Genomic DNA, 14,110 nt, shown 5'->3' with positions numbered 1-14,110 from the left:
AGAGAGATACTGGAAAACTGAGCTGGGATAACACAGATATTTATCCAACCGGCAGCACAACCTGGAAACTAAAATCCAGGTTGGGAGGGAAGGGAAGGGAAGGGAAGGGAAGGGAAGGGAAGGGAAGGGAAGGGAAGGGAAGGGAAGGGAAGGGAAGGGAAGGGAAGGGACGGGAAGGGAAGGGAAGGGAAGGAGAGAGGGAGATAAATAAAGCAAGAGTGAAGCAATGGGAGATAGAAAGATAAACAGAGGTAGACTGTTAAACTCATTTAGCAGCCAAAGAATCCAAGGATACCAACTCTCTGTTATCAGTGTGAGCTGTGCTTCAGGCAAAATTTCCTTGGTGCATTATTGACCTTTAAAATTACATCCTACCCCCAAATATTGCTCCATGCTGCTGTCTTTTATTATACTTGGCTTTCTTGCAGCAGTTGTTTATCAGTCTGTGCTTCTGTGTTTACCTTAAGCTTTTCAGAAGCAATTATATAAAGGATGGGCATAAGCCAAAGTAACAGGTATAGAAGAAAGCAAAAGAGAGGCTCAGGATGAAGGAGAAAAATGGGGAAGGGACTAGAGCTGAAAGAAGTAAAATGTAATATAAATTACGTAGAAGAATCTTTTCACTTCTCATTTGTTTAGAAGCAATTAGGATTTGAGAGCAGTGCAGCATAAAATATAGGAAAGATTCAAAAATGACCACCCTTGATCAGAGCAGATGTCAGGCACACAAACTGCGAGTAAAATTACACTGAGAGATGCTGATTCCACAAGACCAAAAATGTTGTGCTACATGACCCTTTTTCTACACTGTGACCCCAGTTTCACTGGAGGAAGCTGCCTAAATGCTGTCTTACATGCAAAATGGATGGGCCCATAGATGGCAAAAGGAGGCATCCTACTGCAGCCAAGCAGAGATTCCATGTGATTCCAGGCACCATTGTTGCATTGGGTATGGCTCAGTCTCCTGTATCTTCTTTGTTTTGCCTTTAATATTACAGTGTATACAAACAGAATACAGCTTCCTCCAAATGTGATGTTCTTCAAAGGATTTTCTCTCTGGGAACGTTCCCAGGACATAACTATCCATTATTCCACATGAAAACTTCATTGCTCCTTTTCCTCTTAACATTAGTCTACAGTTTTCTCCTAATCTTTAATTAGAGAGAGAAAAAAATATCTGTGTCATTATATAAATGGTTAAAGCAATAGACCCATAAATGACAGCAAGGGGGAGAGAGCACTATGCAGCTTTCCAGGGTCCTTTGCACAGCCTTGTGAGGTAGAAAAATACTATAAAAAATTAAAATAAAATAATAAATTAAATTAAATTAAATTAAATTAAATATGAAAGTCTACAAAAAAATGTAAGCCTGCCCTTGAATCTTTATCGGCTTGATATGCCAACTTGCTGTTTTGTCTAGTCTGATTTCACTGTCTCATTACACAGGAGTGATCCACACAATTCACATTCAGCAGGCTTATGTCATCCAGTGGACGGATGCTGAGCATGTGGCAGAGGGATCTTCCTTTATTCCTTGTTGCTCATTTTAAATGAAGTTTAGAATTATGAGACTTGTAAGATTGACAGCCAAGCAAGCACTGAGCAAAGTCATCCAGGCAAAAGGACAGTTTCTCCATCCATTGTGGCAACTATGTCTCTGAAAATACTTTTAATAACTTATATATAAAATATGTAATTTATATATATAAATTATATATATAAGTTTAATAACTTATAAGAAAATAAGTCTGCAGTCCCTGGGAATTTCTTTCAAGAAACTTGGTTATATCCTTTGTGACCACTCAGTAGATGTCTACTTTCAGCTCAGTAGATGACAAAACTGACACAGAAAGTTGTAATGGGACATCTAAGCCCCACATATCTCCCACATATCTCTTACACACATCTCCTACACAGTTGTGTTATACCAACTCATTTAGTGTGCTGACATTTCTCTCCCATGTACAGGTAAAACTAAGCACAAATCAACAAAGAGTTAGATGCTTCATGCTTGAATGCAAGAGTCATTTAGACATCCCTAGATCTGTGGAGACCTGTTGACATCACCTATCTTCTCCATCTGTAAAGTTGGACGAAATTGCCCATCACTGTCTTACAACAGTGTTATGGAGATAAATGCATTATAAAGATTACAAGGTGCTTGGAGAAGGTATAAGCATTATTAGCAGATTATGATGTAGGAGTTGCACTGAGACCCTGAGTTCATTTTCATGTAGACCTAATAGCTATTTGTCAACAGCTAATGATTTTTTACCTTCACCTGCACAGACTGATTTCTAAGTTATGGTGTACAGTTCATTTGCCAGCATATCACAGTCAGATCCATTCAACTCAGGGTTTATTCCAGACATAGGATTCTGTTTTCTCAGTGCATTTGTTCAAACAGGGCAGATTTAGATGGCACAAATAATAAAACAAGTTACATTTTCCAGTTTCAGACTGACAAACTTTGAACTGTGATTTTTTTCCATGTGATTTTTCCATCTAAACACTTTTTAAGGTGACAAGGCACTTTTCCCACTACATTGCCCAGAGTTTAAGAGGAATATATCTTTTTTTGAGAATTTGTAATCAGATTTTCCCATGAATCAGCATGGAGGCCACTGAATACAGTAGAAACTGGAGCACCTCCAGTATGAAGACAGGCTGAGAAAGTTGGGACTGTTCAGCCTGGAGAAGAGAAGGCTGCGTGGAGACCTCAGAGCAGCCTTCCAGTATCTGAAGGGGGCCTATAGGGATGCTGGAGGGGGACTCTTCATTAGGGCCTGCAGTGATAGGATAAGGGGTAATGGGTTAAAACTGAAACAGGGGAAGTTTAGATTGGATCTAAGGAGGAAATTCTTTCCTGTAAGGGCGGTGAGGCACTGGAATGGGTTGCTGAAGGAAGTTGTGAATGCTCCATCCCTGGCAGTGTTCAAGGCCAGGTTGGACGAGGCCTTGGGTGCCATGGTTTAGTGTGAGGTGTCCCTGCCCATGCAGGGGGGTTGGAACTGGATTATCTTAAGGTCCTTTCCAACCCTAACTATTCTATGATTCTAAACAATTCCAGAGACTTCAGCAGGCTTTGTGTTGGATCCGTAGCATTGTGGGGTAACAGTGGATTATTACTTCTTCATCTAATAATCCCACACAGAGATGGCATTACACATATTACATTGCTTTACAAGGATAAAATGAACTACCTGATCAATTTAGCCTCCGTGCCAAATTAGTCTCTCTATTATTCTGCAGATTTTTCTTCTCCTCATGATGATTAATGTCATAAACACCATTCCCCTTTATATCCAAATATCTGTGTTGAATATCTGGGGTATAACAAACCCACTTTATCACAACAGACCACAATGGCAAATATGTGCAGGTTGAAGTTTGTGTCTTTGTGTGCTCTATTAGAAATTTAACTCATTTTGCTCTGATATCATTATGTATATATGAGTGTTTTAGGACTCAGGGAACTACATTTTTCCATGGTTTCATTAAACATGTCAGACTTTCAGTTAAATTTAATTGTAAATGCCAGTCTGAAGAAATTCATTTTGTGGCTATTATCATTAAGCAGAATGGTTAGTGGTTTAATACTGCCCTGTAGAGGAAACCTACAGAGCAAAACATGAGAAAGGTAATAGCTATTGCCTTCTCATTTTGAAGCAGGAATTGCTCATTAGCTGATTTTTCTGCTTTAAGCATATTTTGTCTTAGTTATCCATGCAAGGGAATTATAAATGTGAGGAAAGTGTATATGAATAATCCTTCACCCTGTGAAGCATTAGGCACAGTATTTCACTCTGATGCTAACAGTGAGTACAGTAGCACGCTGGCAATGTACTTTAGACCTGTGGACAGTCTTTTGGCTTACCCTCTGGTCTAAATGGTTCTTGCACAGCCTGATGCACAGCATCTGCTTTAGTTGCAGTCCAAGACAGAAGGGAGCCTTGCTGTGTTAGGGATCTTCACAAAAACTCTTCTTTCTTTGCACATGGCTCCACTCTTATGCATGCTAAAGTCATATTCACTGCTTCAGCTGTGTCAAGAGGCTTTAAATTTAGTGTAGGTAAACATAATGCCCCTCAGGCCAGACCCCAACTGGAATAAGAGTCAGGGCAAATATTTCTTTCAACTGTGATTAAGACACGTTTGAAAGTGGGCTGGAATTATTGTTTGTGGTTTTAAGATGCATGAAAACTTTTCTAAGAATAAACTATGTTTTGGGTGAAAGAGTCTTAATATTTTTCCCATGAGTCCTTTTCATGATACATTGGTTTTGCCCTTATAACAGCAATGAAAATTATTACTGTGTTTTCCTCCCTCACCCTCTGCTTGCCCATTGCATGATGACAAGCTGTCAAGTTTGCTTGTGGTGTTACTTGAAGTATCAGCCAGTGAAGGCTGGGGAGTGGAGGATGAACACGGGACATCAGCTGCAATATTGATCTCTAATTTTGTGAACTGTCTTCCATGCCAAAATATCCTCCTATTTCTCATCTCAGACCTGGCTTCCCTCCACATCTTTTCCTGCTACAGCTCACCCCAATGGCTTCATCCTGCCTTCAAGCTAATAGGTTGGCTCACAGTCTTCCTCCAAACACTGGTCACTGCTCCACATTCATTCCCACTCCCTAAAAGCCTTCTTTACATGCTTACACTTATTTTATTGCTCGCTAATAAAGACAGAAAAAGGGTTCTATTGCTATACAAAATCCTCACCATTGCAACGTACACAAAGGATTTGTCAGTCAGGAGCAACCACCGTTCAGTTGTTGACTTTCACTCAATTTCTTCTCATATCTGATCCATTTTTGCTAAATTTTAACAGAAAATTGTCTTCAGTAATCATATGTCTGTCATGGTTAGAATAACAGAAAAACAAAATCATCTGGTTTGGAAGGGACCTTAAAGCTCACACAGTTCCAACCCCTTGCCATGGGCAGGGGCCCCTTCCACTAGAGCAGCTTGCTCCAAGCCCCTGTGTCCAACCTGGCCTTGAACACTGCCAGGGATGGGGCAGCCACAGCTTCTCTGGGCACCCTGGGCCAGCGCCTCAGCACCCTCCCAGGGAAGAGCTTCTGCCACGGGCAGGAATGCCTCACACCAGACTATGTTGCCAAGGCTCTGTCCAACCTGGCCTTAATCTTCCTTGCAGATCTTCTGCTGTTTTCTGAGAATAAAGTTTTCATTGGACCACACAGCAGTTCAGCATCAAAAAATTATTTCAACACCTTAACAAATTCCAACCTCATCATTTTGAGCTATTTACTCAATGAAGGCAAGGTTAAATAAGAACTACAAACATGTCTTTTCTTATACTGCTGTGTTTCTCCACTTACAGCCTGGTGGTTTGCTAGAGTATTCTCATAGGAGAAGAAAGTTCAAATCCCTTCAAACACAGAACAAAATTGAACCTGGAGAAGTGCTGTAACAATTCAATTTTGGGTTCAGCAGGTTGATTTGTAGAGTTCTTTCTGCACTCCAGTGCTTTGATCTCATTCTCACACTGCAAGCCTGTTAGATTGCTCTCTGGTTTCCTTCTCAGGAAGAACAAGTCCCAGATCTGGACTCACCACACACTCATGGGTGTTTTGTGTAAATGACTGAGGCACTCAGGCAATGTCAGAAGGAGAATGCTGACAAGTAATCTGGAGATCCATATGGGAATTAGGTACAAAATAGGTACTAGCAACCATACTCTTCCACTCCAGCAAAAGCAACACATTTACGAACCCAAGAGATTAGATATTTGGAATTCTCTCAGATAAAAAAATCCCAGATGTCTGTGGATCTGGGTTGTACCTGTTTGTGATAGCAGATGAATGGGAGTTTTATTCTAGCCCTGTAAATCATACAGTCCCCTGTTCAATTTGCATCCCTGTTTTGTCCTACACATGGCTGTGTTATGGACTTAAAATTTTGTGAAAGGCCCAAAGACACACTGAAGTGGTAACTGAGTCACAAAACTTGTTATTTCTCCATCCTCACCTTAACAAAGAACCACTTTTGATCAGAAGGAATTTACAGGCCAAGTTTCAGACTTTTACTGTGACCTTTAATGAAAAAGTGTGGGTAGTTTCTCTTTGAAATGGGAACATAAAAAATGAGGCAAGGGGCAAAAGGACCTCAAATATTACAACTGGGCTGCAGCTGAAGATGGAAATGAATGGAAAGTATGAGAAGCCTGAAGACAACACTGTCTAATATAAATAGCTTTTCAAGTGCACACAATTCTTAGTAACATGCTCTGGGGCTTTGTTCCTCCCCTGTGGCAGGTTTGCAGAAGGGTTTGAAAATTTCCTATTGCTTGTAGCAAATAAATAGACTTAATTCCCCATTTAAAGTCCATTGAAGTCAATGAAAAAAAGACTCTCATTGAGTTTGGTGGACCTTGCCTCAGCCTCCTTAGCATTTAGCTGAGGTAGCTGCAACTTGTACCCCTTGAGCCCCCCAGAGGTTTAGTTGAACTGGGTTTTCTCTCACAGTGTGAGGTATAATAGGCCATAGTTGAACACATTAGTGAAAAAGGAAGGCCAGAAATCTGCTTCCTTGTTAGCACTGTGTGTGTGGTGGTTTAATCTGGCAGGTAGCTAAGTACCACACAGCCATTCACACACTCCCCTCTCAGTGGGACAGAGGAAAGAGCAGGAGAAAGGTAAAACTCATGGGTTGAGATAAAGACAGCTTAATTGGACAAAAAAGGAAGGGAAAATAACAATAATGATGATATTAATAGTAGTAGTAACAATAGTAATGATAACAGAACACATAAAAGAAGTGATGCACGATGCAATTACTCACCACCAACAGACTGATGCCCAGTAGCAGCCCACAGCCAACTTTCCCCCCAGTTTATATGCTATGACATTCTATGGTATGGAATATCCCTTTGGCCAGTTGAGGTCAGCTCTCCCAGTTCTGTCCCCTCCTAACTGCTTGTGCCTCCCCAGCCTACCCAATGGTGGGGTGGCATGAGCTGAAAAGTCCTTGACTTGGAGTAAACATCGTGTAACAACTAAAACGTCAATGTGTCATCCACATTGTTCTCCTCCTAATTCCAAAGCACAGCACTGTACCAGCTTCTAGAAGAAAACTAACTGTATCCCAGCTGAAATCATGACACACTGCTGTGTAAGACTTCTGAAATCTCTTAAACGCTCTAGAAGCCTTTGTCACAAATTAGGGGGGAATATGTGCATGTGAAAGCCAAGAAGCATTTGGAAACTCTTAATCTGTTTTCTTTGTGATTAAAGGAGATGTAAAAAGAATTTAAAAGGAAAAATAGAAAAAAAAAGGCAAATATTTGCTTCTAGATTGCTGTAAGCATTTATTGTAGCAAAATAACACTGATGCAGAGCAAGATGCATTGCAGGAGATTAGCACTTGGCCTGGCAGAGCAGTTTCCATATCTCTGAAAAGGCCATGGGGTTTCCTATCTGGTCCCACACTTCTCTGAAGTCAAAAGCCAGAACTTCAAATCTCATCCTCTTTTAGGCTTTTCATCCAGCCTGGACACTGAACCCCATTATCCAAGGCACTTGGTGAGTGCTCCAGCCCAGGCACAGAAAGGGTGCATAGCAATCTCCTCCATCACCAGCCATGGTAGAAAGCAAAACCTTTCCATTCCTGTGTGCTGCATGAAGCCTCATCCAGCTGGCTGTGCTCTGTGTATCCTTCCCATTCCAACTCCCTCGGGCAGCTGGACAGAGGTGTTCACAATTCACAGGGCTGACAGGGTTCAGGGCTGTGGGAGGCTCCAGAGCTGAGCCATTACCAGGCTGAAAGCTGGATAAATGGTTAGCCTGCCAACCTGAAGCTGAGGTGCTCTGCGTTTGCATGCAGCATTTCCCCCCTACTACTGCAGTAGTAGCATCAGCGCTCAGGAGTACCCATATTTCCATGAGAGAATGATTTAAAAAACAACATTGATCTGGAAATGCATTGTGTTTTGCAATGGACCTGCAACTTGACCTCTGCCTGCATCCTCCATGCACCATTTTTGCTATAATCAGACTTCTGTGTTAGGCATTTCTGATTGAAGATTCTGTAGGTTATCTTTCCTCAAAAAGCTGAACATCCACATCTTCAATTGCTTCCAAAGTCTTCTTTCTAAATAATTATGTTAAAGATTGTTTGCTTGTGTGAAGCTAAAGGCAGGCTGTTACTACTCCCTACAGAGCTTGCTCTACCTTGACAGCTATCTTGTGCTGGAGATCCTTAACTCAAAAGATTCACCTTTTCAATCGTTTTGTGTTAGTACTTCTTCAGTGGCAGTATAAAGATGCAATAACTTTTTATGAACATTTAAACACAAGTGTTAAGTTTGAAAGCCCAATTTTCATCCTATCGCCTCAATTTAAGCCACACAACATCATCTTCGCTTACATAACATGCCCTGCACCAAACAGAGCGGCAGGAAGCATTACAGAGCTGGTGTGATGCTTTGCACAAGCCTGGCAAACCCTCACTATCAGCTGAACAACTGCAGGAGGTGTTATTTTCACACATCCAACTCGCAGTTTCTCCCCTCTATCCTTGCTGCACAGAAAGAGCAGTTATAAAGGTGTCTATCCCAGAGCTGAAGCTTGTCGGGCTGAGCCTTGCGAAAGAAAAACATCAGTACCACGTTATGCCTAACTTGCCTGTGAAACTCTGATCATGTTGCTGAGACAGTCTCTCAAAATGCTTTCACTCTTTCAGGATCCAACATGCTGTGTCCGTGTAACCAGTGTTCCCACAGGCACTGCTGCTGTAAACACAACAAATTGAACTAATTCTCTGTTCTGATGTTTTCCTGGGTGTCTGTAGGTCTAGACCATGGAAACTAGATAACATACACCCTGCAAAAACCAGCTGGGTCCCTTGCTGGATTGCTTATGGGTGAGCATCCTGACAAATCCAAGGCTTAACATAGCTGGTTTTGACGTTTCATGATCTTTTGGGATATGTAGGAATAGAGAAATACTGCAACAAAAGAAGAAAGATTTCAGTTATAAAACTCACAAGTTACAAGACAAAGCATATTGAGGGAGAAATACCATTTCTAAGAGTTTAGAAGCTGGCCAAGTGAGTAATAGACTGCAGGACCAAGTTATTATTCTTTGCTGCTTTATACAAGTTGGCAGGAATGTGAAATTGTAGGTGTCAAGAGACACAGATAAGGAGCCACTGGAGTAAACTGCAAGCCTGAAAAAAGGGAGCTATATCTTCTCTAGCAAAGAGTAAGGTCACAGGTATCCAAATAGAGAACACTTACTGAAGTGTGGAGTCCAACTCCCTTCAAGATTTGCCCCTGCAATTCAACACAACCCACACTGTGATACATGGTCAGAATATACTAGTAGCCTTCTAAAGCTGTTTGTGAGCTAAACACTGTTATTCATGTCTCCAGCTGTGCCACAGTAATTTCTTTGTATTGTTTTTTTATTGCACATATAGAGATACATAACACCTGCTGTATCCAGCCTAATTTTAAATATGTTGAGCAATGGGATTTCTACCAGTTTCCTTATGAGGTTATCCTTCAGCCTAACAGATCTCACTGTGTTGGAACATCTTTCTTGATAGCTACTTCTCTAAGTTCATCCCAATCTGCAAGATTTCAGACCTTTTCGGCATCAGAGCGACTGTTCCCAGGGTAAATTTTCACATTTGCCTCCTGACCAAGACTGAAGAGCTTTATCTGTGCAACAGGGAATTTCACAACTATTGAGTCACCATTTTTTAGCCTCTCTGGTGCTATTTGTAGGCCTCCTCCTTTATTCGCTGGTGCTTTTCTTTAAAGGCTTCTTTAATCTTTCTTAGCCTGGCAGAGATTTATAACGAGCTCACATATCTCTTAACCTTATTTATAAAATCAGACTTCAAATACCCACTGACATGAGGAGAAGTAGGGTGGGGAAAGAGTTACAGAAATCTTACTGACTGGGTGTTATAAGTTCTTTTTTATTCTGATTTGGCAATCGATGCTGCAAGGGTATCCTTAGCAGAATTTTACTGTGTACAAATTGGTGACAAATGGTAGTCAATTAAGAATGCCTGAAAAGTCTCTATTTATTGACTAACAGTCTCCAGAATTGCATGTTCTTCCTTCCTTAACAGCAAGACATGATTAATGGCTTTCAACTCTCCATAGGTTCATAGCAGCTAGATACAAGTTATCTAGTCTAAATCTGCAAACGAAGTATTTATTAGAGAAAATAAGAAGAGGAACATTTGAGGTGTCCTACTGACGCCACAGTGGTATATAAGGCTATGTGGCTCAACTGCCTTCTCTGAGGACTAAGTTCAACCTACTTCTTTTAAAAAACACTGGGGTTTTGTGGGTTTTGTTTCTTCTTGTTCTCCTTTTTCCTTCCTGGATTATTGCATAACAGATCTGTTGAAAACAGTTTATTACCTTGCACCATTCTTCCGTATCTTCATGCTCTGAATGGATCATGGGCTTGAAATAGGATGTCAGATTTAGATGTCCACTATTTGCGAAGCATGAAGACAAGATGAAAAGGATTTGGAAAAGAGCTGCAAGAGAAAAATCTGTTATAATGCATAACTAAAGAAAATCAGATGCATTTTCAAGTTATGTGGACAATTCAAGTTAAAGTAAGAAGCTTATACTTTGAATATTGTTGACATCCAAGTGTTCTGTCGTGGAAACAGTGACAAAGTTAAACTTTGTATCTCAAGGTGAATTTGGAGAAATATATGTTTCTATTTAATAATTAACACCTGGAACACTCTGAATTGTGATAAAGGGAGTTACCTCCATCAGCTGATAAAGCAAGTTCCCTTTAAATTGGAGCCTTTTGGCCACATAGTTTTGAAGATTATGAGAAGTAGGTTGGTATTGCTGGCAAGATATGGCTGTCTTTTTTATCTCTGTGAGAAAACATCATGAATAACTTTCTTTCTGAAAGGCTGACATCTCTTCAGTCTCCTTCAGCTACCTATAAGCAAGGTGGTCCTTGAGGTTTTGTTTCTGGGCACAACTTTTCTTCTGATGCTCAGTGTTCATCTATGACTTACACCTTACTCAATACAACTCATGCTAGAGAACATGTGGAACCCGAGATCTATTCTACTGCCAATGATAGTCTAGCGATGGTATGGAATCAATGGAAAAGGTAAGTTTGCAGACATAAGCAGCAGTTTCTAAGGAAAAAGTCTCTGTCAATAGGATAATGATATATGTTTTGAAGAAAAAGGATCAAAGGGCAAAAAATCACAAAGTGAGGAAGGCAGTTACCTATGAATTTGGAATTGCTAAATCAATGTTCTTGCTGCTTTTCACTGAATAGGTTTTGAATGAGAGAGGAAGTGTCTGTCATCATATCTACAAGGGTAAATAAAGAAGTAACACAAAAGTGTCAAATAAAGGATGTACTCAGGTCAAGGACCATTAAAGGTAGATGCTTTCAGGGAAGAGCAATGTCATGATTGCAGTTGTTGAGAGGGCATTTTGGGGACTGATTGATTGCTTCATTCAGTGGGGAGATAGCTGAGCAACTGTTGCTCATCCTTTACCTTCAGCCCTAAAAGGTTGTGAAGTATGGAACACTGTTAATCTTGATGATAGAGACCTGCTATACAAAGCTACCAGGAAAGGCACAGCTTCAGAAAACCCTCTTGCCAAAAAAGAGGGAAGCAGAAAAACAAAAGATTAATTATTTAAGTGCCATAAATCAATAGCAGTAAAGATCACCGACTGGCTTCCCAACAGAGTAAAACAGCTAGATGCTTGTGGAAGGAAAGTGTTTCAGTGCCATGCCATCAAGGTCTGCTTGAAGAAAAGCATATTTGAATTCAGAATTCACAAAGCAGATGAGTAGTTTCAATAAGAGAAACCAGCTTGTGCTTGTTCCCTACTGAACAACCTATCCAGTTGCTGAAAATTAAGAAATCATCAGGATTGTAATTACAGACTCCTGTGTTATGTTCAGGCTGCAATTCCTACATGAAGAAATAACAACAGAAAGCAAGGCTCATTGGAAAGGGTCACTGCAACACTAGTAAAAGGGATTTCACAGGATTTGGGGCTGTCAGATTTGCACTTACATAGGCATCAGGATGGGGTACTTCACCCTGATCCGATCATGTGCATGGGGTGGAAATATGCAATTTTGGCTTTTCTTTGTGCCCACTGTTTAGCTAGAGCTAGGGGATTTATAAGGGAAGGAGGTGAAGATTAGCAATGGTAAGTTATTAGAGTTACAGTGTCGAGGTAGAAAACCGGAACATGGGAGGAATGGGAGAGGTGAAGTGACAGAGCAGGATGCTAAATTGAACACCAAAAACATAACATCACACAAATCTTGATGTTCTTTTCTTATTCTTAATTGTTTCTTATGACTTTATTTTTAATTTAATATGACATAACTCTGGCAAAACTTTTGGATATCAGTTCTTTGTAGACAATGCAAAACACATATGTCTACCATGGCTTTCCTGTTGCTAAACAAAGTATTTTCTGACTCCTGTTAGAAAATAAACATTCTGCTGCTTTTATACAAGGCCACAGCAGTGGCTATTATTAGTTCATTGCTGTTAATTGCAGGATGCCTTCTTTCTCAGTAGGTATTGACCACATGAGAAGCGATGGGAAATGTTTGCCTCTGTATAAATAGTAAGTCACCATGCATTATCTAAGCTGCTGGTTTTGCAAAATATTAAATCCACATTATGTCAAAACAGAGGAGATGAAGTTGTAATCGCGCTGATGCCTGACACACAATTAAAAACTTCTGTAAATTTGCATTTGTGAATAAAACTCAGATTCAAATGGATATTTAACCGACACTAATGAGGTTTTAAGGACACAGCTAAGGTGTTTTCATACAACATAAATCAATGAAGCGTGTGTGCTGAACAAATGCGAGCATGGATAGCACAGTTCTCAATGGAAAAGTCAGAAAAATATCGACAGTTTGAGCACTTTCATCATCAGCCTTCATGTGCTTTTGAAAGGGCTATATTTTGGCAGCAGGACTCAGTGTTGAATCACCTTGAGGGACAGTAAATATTGCTCTGCTTGGATGAATTAAGAAAACGTGCACAGGTTTCTCATCACTCTTCCCATGCCTGATTCTCCCCAGCATGCAATCCTTCGCCATCCCTCACTGTTTACCAGATCAGTTTGGGTTGAGATTGTGAGTGAAGGAGGGTATTAGAGCACAGATGCTCTGAATGTACAGGAAAACATTGGTAGCTTTTTCCTTTCTCTTAGCTCCTTCTAATTTGGTGACCCTCCAGTGATTTTCCTTGCAATATTTCATATAGACAGGTTTGGCTTTTTTATAGCCTCTGGCATCTAAGCACGCAGATGTTTGGAAGCATCAAGTATGTATATTAAGTTTTAGCCTTAAGCAAATTTGATGAATGGTTGAGTTGGGCAAAAACAATTATTTTAATGAACACAGTAATGTAAAATATTCGGAAGCTATGAACTATTAGAAGGTGCTGGGACATCCAGGATGTGTGCTTTTCCAACCCATGCCTATAAATGAGCTACCTACAGTTTTTCCAGGAAAAAAAAGAAGGGCTAAACGGACCTTTGCCAGCCTGAAATGTGTTTCAAGGAGATTGGCAAAGCAACAAAACTGAGCCAGAAATGGCAATTGCATGAAAAATAGCAAACCCCAGCTATCTGTGAACGGTAGCTATTGTCACTGGCTTGAAATTTAACACAGCATTCATTCCTTAGCAGCTCTTGCCCAGGCCCATGTTGATAAATTGGAGGCAAATCCAAGAAGAAAAATGATTAATAGGAAGAAGGGACTGACTTCTGAGAGATCAGAATAATTAGGTAGAACTGGCTGAAGGAGAGCTCAGAAAAGGGGCACAAACCTACCTATGGATGGAAGCTGAATACAAATCAATACTGAAAACAAGACTGCTTAAGTAGGATCACAACAAAATTGGGAGAATGGGGAAAACAGTTCAGTCACTGGAAAATACATGTTGAGAGTGGAAATGGAGATTCTCACTAATTCTGGTTCAATTTGATCTATAGCAGACCTCCTGCTCCAAACCATATTATTTGAATCTTTTCAGTTCATTGTGTTTAAATGCCATGTTTTGACTTTGTCACATTTCAAATGATGCTAT

The 14,110-nt window shown here is 40.3% G+C and overlaps 1 long non-coding RNA gene across 1 annotated transcript; it reads right to left on the bottom strand.

The window, feature by feature from the left end:
* Positions 1 to 9,206: 9,206 nt before the first annotated feature.
* Positions 9,207 to 10,674, bottom strand: LOC134174796 (uncharacterized). Its single transcript, XR_009968785.1, has 3 exons — positions 10,625 to 10,674; positions 10,407 to 10,528; positions 9,207 to 9,299 (listed from the first exon to the last, which is right to left on the bottom strand). It is a non-coding gene; the product is annotated as an uncharacterized LOC134174796 (long non-coding RNA).
* Positions 10,675 to 14,110: the final 3,436 nt, after the last annotated feature.

This window comes from Pezoporus occidentalis, unplaced genomic scaffold (assembly GCF_034315485.1).
Source record: "Pezoporus occidentalis ecotype Australia unplaced genomic scaffold, CSIRO_AGI_Poc_V1 ctg63, whole genome shotgun sequence".
Lineage (NCBI taxonomy): Eukaryota > Metazoa > Chordata > Aves > Psittaciformes > Psittacidae > Pezoporus > Pezoporus occidentalis.
This window is presented reverse-complemented; position numbering and strand designations above follow the sequence as displayed.